This window comes from Rhinopithecus bieti, unplaced genomic scaffold, assembly GCF_001698545.2.
Source record: "Rhinopithecus bieti isolate Rb0 unplaced genomic scaffold, ASM169854v2 scaffold_11941, whole genome shotgun sequence".
Taxonomy (NCBI): Eukaryota; Metazoa; Chordata; class Mammalia; order Primates; family Cercopithecidae; genus Rhinopithecus; species Rhinopithecus bieti.
The window spans coordinates 383,657-391,931 of NW_016807068.1; positions in this window are offsets into that span (position 1 = coordinate 383,657).

The following is an 8,275-nucleotide window of genomic DNA, read 5'->3' on the forward strand; positions in this document are numbered from 1 at the left end:
AGTACCATACCTCAAAATAATAAGAGCCATCTATGACAAACCCACAGCCAACAATGTACTAAATGGGCACAAGTTGGAAACATTCCCCTTGAAAACCGGCACAATTGGAAGTCTTGGCCAGAGCAGTCAGGCAAGAGAAAGAAATAAAGGACATCCAAAGGGGAAGAAAGGAATTCAAACTATCTGTTTGCAGATGACATGTTCGTGTATCTAGAATATCCTTTATCAGTCTCTGCCCAAGAGCTCTTCAATCTGATAAACGGCTTCAGCAAATTGTCAGGATACAAAATCAATGTGCAAAAATCACTACCATTCCTATACACCAAGAACAATCAAGTCAAGAGCCAAATCAGAAAGGCAATCCCATTTACAATTGCCATGAAGATAATAAAATACCTAGTGACACAGCTAATTAGGGAGGTGAAAGATCTCTACAAGGAGAAATATGAAACACTGCTCACAAAAAATCAAAAGTGACACAAACAAATGGAAAAACATTTCATGCCCATGGATAGGAAGAATCAATATCATCAAAATTGCCATACTGCTCAAGCAATTTATAGATGCAATGCTATTCTTATTAAACTACCAAAGACATTCTTCACAGAATGAGAAAAAAACTGTTTTAAAATTCATATACAACCAAAAAAGAGTCTAAATAGCCAAGACAATCATACGCAAAAAGAACAAAGCTGGAGGCATCATGCTACCTGCCTTTAAACTATACTAGAGGACTACAGTAATCAAAATAGCATTGCTATTGGTAGAAAAACAGACATATAGACCAATGGAACATATTAGAGAGCCCCAAAAGAAAGCCACACACCTACAACTATGTGATCATCAACATAGCTGACAAAAATAAGCAATGGGGAAAGGATTCCCTATTCAATAAATGGTGCTTGGATAACTGGCTAGCCATATGCAGAAGATTGAAACTGGACCCCTTCCTTACACCACATACAAAAATTAACTCAGCATAGATTAAAGACTTAAATGTAAAACTCAAAGGTATAAAAATCCCTGGAAGACAACCTAGGCAATACCATTCTGGACATAGGAATGGGCAATGATTCCATGATGAAGACATCAAAAGCAATTGCAACAAAAGTGAACATCAACAAATGGGTCTAATTAAACCTAAGTACTTCTGCACAGCAAAAGAAACCATCAATAGAGTAAACAGACAAACTACAGAATGGGAGAACATATTTGCAAACTGTGCGTCTGACAAGTCTAATATCCAGCATCTGTAAGAAACTTAAACAAATTTACAAGAAAAAAACTCATTAAAATGTGCGCAAAGGACATAGACAATTTTCAAAAGAAGACATACATGTGGACGAAAAGCACATGAAAAAGAGCTCAACATTACTGATAATTAGAGAAATGCAAACCGAAACCACAGTGAGATACCATCTCATACCTGTCAGAATGGCTACTATTAAAAAGTCAAAAGATAACAAATGCTGGTGAGGTTGTGGAGGAAAAAGAATGCTCATACACTGTTGGTGAGAAGGTAAACTAATTCAACCATCGTGGAAGACACTGTGGTGATTCCTCAAAGACCAAAAGACAGAAATACTATTTGACCCATCAATTCCACTGGTATATACTCAGTAATGGGATTGATGAGTTGAATAGTATTTCTGTTTTTAGGTCTTTGAATATAAGAAATAAAAATCATTCTATCATAGAGACACATGCACACTTATGTTCATTGTAGTACTATTCACAATACAAAGACATAAAATCAACCTAAATGCCCATCAATGGTAGACTGAATAAAGAAAATGTGATACATATACACCGTGGAATACTATGTAGTCATAAAAATAGAATGAGAGCACGTCCTTTGCAGGGACATGAACGGAGATGGTTGGAGGCCATTATCCTTGGCAGACTAATGCAGAAAGATAAAACCAAATACCGCATGTTCTCACTTACAAGTGGAAGCTAAATGATGAGAACACATGGACACACAGAGGAAACAACACACACTGGAGTTTATCAGAAGGTTCAAGATTGGGAGGAGGGAGATAATCAGGAAAAATAACTAGTGAGTACTAGATGAAATACCTGGGTGATAAAATAATCTGTAAAACAAATCTCCATGACACAAGTTTACCAATAAAACAACCCTGCATATATACCCTTGAACGTAAAATAAAAGTTAAAAAATTGTTTTAAATGGACACATTTGATGAATGAATGTATAACCAAGTGTGAATTTATAAACCAAGTGAGAAAAGATACAGCAGAAGTTTGAATCTCAAAAATCCATGTCTTAGTTTGAATTTTATATTAGATAGATTCTCACACTTGTCTTTCACAAGTGTGAGAATATTTGTAGCATAAATCTCTAGCAGTAGAATTACAAGGTCAAGGACATGTGCTTTTAATTTTAAGAGCTATTGCTCAATTGTCTTTCATGAATGTTATTGTCAGTCTACATTCCTTGCAGCAGGGAATAAAAGTGCCTCTTTCCCCAACCCTTGCCAACACAGTGAGTTACCAAAATTTTTGATCTTTGCCAATCTGATGGATGAAAAACAAATTTCATTATAGTCTTAATTTTCATTTTGTGAAGATCTTCTCTATATTTGAGAGTCATTCAGGGCCTAGTATGGTGGCTCATGCATATAATCCTAGCACTTTGGGAGGCTGAGGCAGGAGGATCACATGAGGTCAGGAGTTGGAGACCAGCCTGGGCAACAGGGCAAAACCCCATCTCTACTAAAAATACAAAAATTAGCCAGGTATGGTGGTACATGTCTGTTATCCCAGCTACTTGGGAGGCTGAGGTACAAGAATTGCTTGAACCCAGGAGGTGGAGGTTGCAGTGAACTGAGATAGCACCACTGCACTCCAGGCTGGGTGACAGAGTGAGACTCCGTCTCAAAAATAAAAGTCATTTAGGTCGGGCATGGTGGTTAACACCTGTAATCCTAGCACTTTGCGAGGCTGAGGCAGGAGGATCACACAAGGTCAGGAGTTTGAGATCAGTTTGGCCAACATGGTGAAACTACATCTCTACTAAAAATACAAAAATCAGCCAGGCATGGTGGTGCATGTCTGTTATCTCAGCGACTTGGGAGGCTGAGCCAGGAGAATCACTTGAACCGAGGAGGTGGAGGCTGCAGTGAGCCGAGAGTGCGTCACTGCACTCAAGCCTGGGTGACAGAGTGAGACTCTGTCTCAAAAAAAAAAAAAAAGAGTCATTTATATTTCTTTTCCTACAAACCTTCTGTCTTCTTCATGTTCCTATTGGGTGAGAAGTGCCTTGCCAAAGATTTTTCTATTCAAGTGAAGACATTATTCTTCTTCTATATTCATATCCAACAGTAACACTAAATATAGATTTATTAGGTTAGGTAATTTTAAAGGTGAAATTGGCAAAGAGTGAATTTCATCATTTGAATGATTTAAATTATAAATTTTTTAACCCAGGTTAAATGAACATGTATCTCACAGTTATTTTTGTGCCATAAAATGACAGAATTGTTTAGCATTGTAACTATGGTCAAATGTTTTAGTGAGGTTTAAATAGCGTGTGATTTTACTTTCTTTCTTTCTTTCTTTTTTCTGTCATCAGGTTGGCATCCAGTGGCACACACAATCTAGTTTAATTAGATAAAATAGTTGGATAAAAGAAAAATAGACTATAGAGATTTCACCCAAATAATGACAGTGGCATTTATGATATTAAGCACTTTAAAAACATTTAGTATGCACTGAAAGTATTCCCATGACACAGGCTTCGGCATAAACATCATGCAGTTGGTAAACTGAGATAAGTTTACTTGTTCAAAGTCAATCGACATGACCACGGTACTAAAAGGTTTCTCCATATGACTCGAACACCATCTTCTTCCTCCAGTTACCAGCTACTACTATGTGTTATGCTTACTGTATACTATCCAGCACTCAGGGGTACGAGGACAATTCATATTTGGTCCCTATCCCTGAAGAGATATGCTATTTTAATCACTCTATTGAGGTATAATTGACTTACAACAAATTGCATATATTTAAAGTGTACAATCTGCTAAGTGTTGACATATATACATATCCATGAAGTCATTGACGAAATCAACATAATGAACACAGCCATCACTCCCAAAAGTGTCCTTGCGCTTGTTTGTAATCTGCCTCTTTTTCCTTCTCTCTTTCCCTTCTTCAAACAACTACTGGTATGCTTTCTGTCACTGTAATTTATTTTGTATTTTTTAGACCTTAATATAGACATCATGACGTACTTTTTGTCTGACTTCCTTCATTTGGCATCGTTATTTTGAGATTCACTCATGTTTTTTGTGTGTATCAATAGTTGTTACTTTTCTTCTTTTGCTGAGAATAATCTAGTACTATAGAAAAACCTTAACTTATTAATCAATTTATTTTATTTTATTTTATTTTGAGATGGATTTTCACTTTGTTGCCCAGGCTGGAGCGCAACGGCGCGATCTTGGCTTGCTGCAACCTTCGTCTTTGTGCGCGATTCTCCTGCCTCAGCCTCCCGAGTAGCTGGGAGGAGAGGGGCGCACCACCATGCCTGGCTAATTTTTGTATTTTTAGTAGAGATGGGGTTTCATCATGTTGACCAGCCTGGTCTCAAACTCCTGACCTCATGTGATCCTCCTACCTTGGCCTCCCAATGTGATTATAGGCATGAGCCACCACACCCGACAAATCCATTTATTTCTTGATGAATATTTGGGTGGTTTCCCATTTTGGGCTATTACAAATAAATCAGCTATGATCATTCATTTACATCTTTGATTGGACATACACTTTCATTTCCCTTGGGTAAATTCCTAGGTGCAGAATAGCATAATCATATAGTAAGCGTATGAATTAACTTTTTAAGGAAGCTTCCAAACTGTTTTCCAAATAAATTTTATCTTTCTGCCACCAATATCTGAGAGTTCCACTCCCTTGTCAACATCTGGCACGGTCAGTCTTTAAATTTTAGACAATCTAATGGATACATAGTGGTATCTCATTATGGTATTAATTTGCATTTCCTAATGACTAATGATGATGAACATCTTTCATCATCGTGGAGAATGTATTAGTCAGTTTGGGTTGCCATTAAGAGAATAACGTAGGCAGGGTGGCTTACACTGCAAACATTCATTTCTTACAGTTTGGGAGGCTAGAAGTCTGAGACGAGGGTACCAACAGGGTTGGGTTCTTGATGAGGGCCCTCTTTCTGATTTGCAGATGGCTGTCTTCTTGCTGTATCCTCACGTGGCAAAGAGAACTCTGGTCTCTTCTTCTTACAAGGGGACTGATTCCATCAGGAGGGCTCAACACTCATGACCTTATCCAAACCTAATCACCTCCCAAAGGTTTCACTTTCAAATACCACTACATTGGCAATTAGGCCTTCAACATATGGATTTTGGGGGACAGAAATATTCAATTTATAGTGAAGACCTCAGAGATATTAATACTGAACTGAGAATTAAAGACTGAATTGGAAGTTGCCTGGTAAAACAAAAAGCGTGTGTGTGTGTATGTGGATGTGTCTGCATAGAATAAAGTAGGCTGTCATTAAAATTTTGGTGTGAATGTATTTATCAGATTGTTTTACTCAGACAGAACAGAATCTAAGCCACATCAAAACTTGAAGCACTCTGGGAAAGAAGTGCTACTGAAGGAGGATGGGCTGTTTGGGAAGACCAAAAAAAAAAAAAAAAAAAAGTGGGGGGATCTGACAGAAATCTCACATACTTCATTCTTATCTTTTTCTCCCTCACTACTCTGTATCTTTCTTGTTTCAGATTGGAAGTTCTGAATATTTGTCACCTGGTAGATTAGGTGATTTGCCTCTGAGTACCTGTTTGAGAAAATGACTACCAGGTCAGAATGGGATCAATATAATTCATTAGAGGCTTCTGACTACATTATCCAAAGCTCATGGACAACCAAAGTACACAAATAACATCTCCAGGTCAGAGTAAATCAGACTGAGCTATTGAGCCTAGGATAAGCAGAGTGTAGTCTTCATCTCAGTAAACTGAATTATCCTGATTTGCCCACCTGCTACATGCTCTCCTAGCCAGGTCTGGGTAACCGGTCCAGTTACCTTGAAATAAGGAACAAGAATTCTGTTGGCCGAGTCACCATTTGCATAAAGACCAGTATTCCCAGAAATATTCTGTGCTTTTGGATCTGGCAATCAAAGGCATTAATTACATTGATGGCACTGAAATAAAGCTCCTGTAGGTCACTGGTTATTAGGCAGTTCTTTAAGGCAGTAAATAGCATACATTTATTCTGAGAGAAATATATCCTGGTTTGGATACAAATGATGGCTGCTTATATAACGTTTATCTATATAAAAGTTTGTGAAAGCAGGTAATCATAAATGAATGATAATATAGTAAGCATTTTAACTTATGAACATTCAAGTCATCAATCTTTTGTACGGGGCCAAGGCCCGCTTTTCCCTCCCTTCCTCCCTTCCTCCCTTCTTTCCTTCCACAAATATGTATTACACTTTTACTATGTGCCCAGTAATGTTTCAAGTGCTGAGATAAAACAATAAGTAAAACAGAGAAAATTTCCAGTTCATATAAACATAATCTAGAAGTGGAACAGGGGAATGTGGGAACCATAAGAATGTTCCCACAGACTTCCTACTGCAAAGACCATAATTGATTGCTAGCTTCTTGTCTGTGTTCTCCCTCCCTTCCTACTTCTTTTCTTCAAATTCATATACATGATCTATCTTACCAGCAGGGTCTCTGGGAATTGAGATTACTGTAATAAACATTGATTACAATGTTTATTAAAGGCATGCCTAAATTTGGGGACACAGACAATAAAATGAATAATTATAATACCAAATATTTAGATACATGCTAGAGATGTGAATGATGTATCATGAAGGCCCTCGAGAAGAAGTGACTAACTGTATTTGGGAGAATTAAGGAAGTCTTCACAGAACAAGGTAATACTGAACTGAGGTTTGAACAGATTGGAGAACTTGTCAGAGAAGAGGAGAGACTGACTGTTACCTCCTCAACATGAAAACTTCTGGAAGTCCAGTAGTTTGGGACACAGTGATTGGGCACTTCCATGAACTAGTGGATGTATAAGAGAGTGGAGACTTGAAAAACAAATCATGATTGAATAAAGACATTGTTTTTAATATTTTTTTGTGATAGTGGTATTATGGTTATGTTTTCTTAAATGAGCCTTTATCATTTAGAGATCTATACTACCTTTAATTTTTTAAAGATAAAATTATAGAACACTTGAGGTGTTCTTTAAAATCACTGTTTGGTATTTGCATTTTGAACCTGCTACCATAGTACATTTAGAATGATTGCCTTTGATTTTTAAAAAAATTATGTGTGTGTGTGTGTGTGTGTGTGTGTGTGTGTGTGTAAAATGCCAATTAAAAACACTGGTTTCATTCCATGTAAGCATTAAACAGTGTATTTAGGTTGCAAAGAGATTGTGATTGTTCTTATATTTTAACTACCGTCACTTAATATGCTTAATTATGTTAAGCATCTAGACTAAAAGCCGAAATGTAATTATTGCTGCCTTTGGAAAACCCAAAATGTAGTTCTCTATTAACCTGAAATGTACACCAGCCCAGAAGTACCTACTGAGCTATAGCATAGCTGCTTAGTTGTTTTTGAGATTTTTTAGTCAATGCATAATGGAAACTTCTTTATTCTAAGTTACCAGTGCCACTTTGAGAGAAGCGAATCGCTATATATTTAATGTAAAAATTATTACACTAAACAGAATAAACTTTTGACTCCTCTTTTGTTCATTTGTGGATTAAGTGGTATGATAGTAAAAATTATTACACTAAACAGGATTAAAAAATAATAAAATTATGCATCGGAGGGAACATGGGGGTGTGGTATAGATAGCTAGATTGGCCATATATTGATAACTGGTAAAGCTGGGTGATGAGTACCAGGGGCTCATTAGAATATTTTCTTTACTTCCTTTTTATAAAAAAGAGGTTTCACTTATGAATAGAATATTTTCCATAATTAACATAAAACAAAACAATAAACTTGCTTCCTAACTTTGAAGAGCTCATAGTCTCTTGAAAAGGGAGGTCTCTAAAGAGATAGTTTTAATAAAATTAAACCCAATATGAAAGGATACATAATGTTGCAGAATAAAATAATAGTTCTTTAAAATAAAGAACTAACTTCACTGCTTCCACTAAGTAGGCAGCGTACATAATTCATATCAGTGAGTAAAAAATATCTAGACAGTTTCCTTCTCTTTAAAG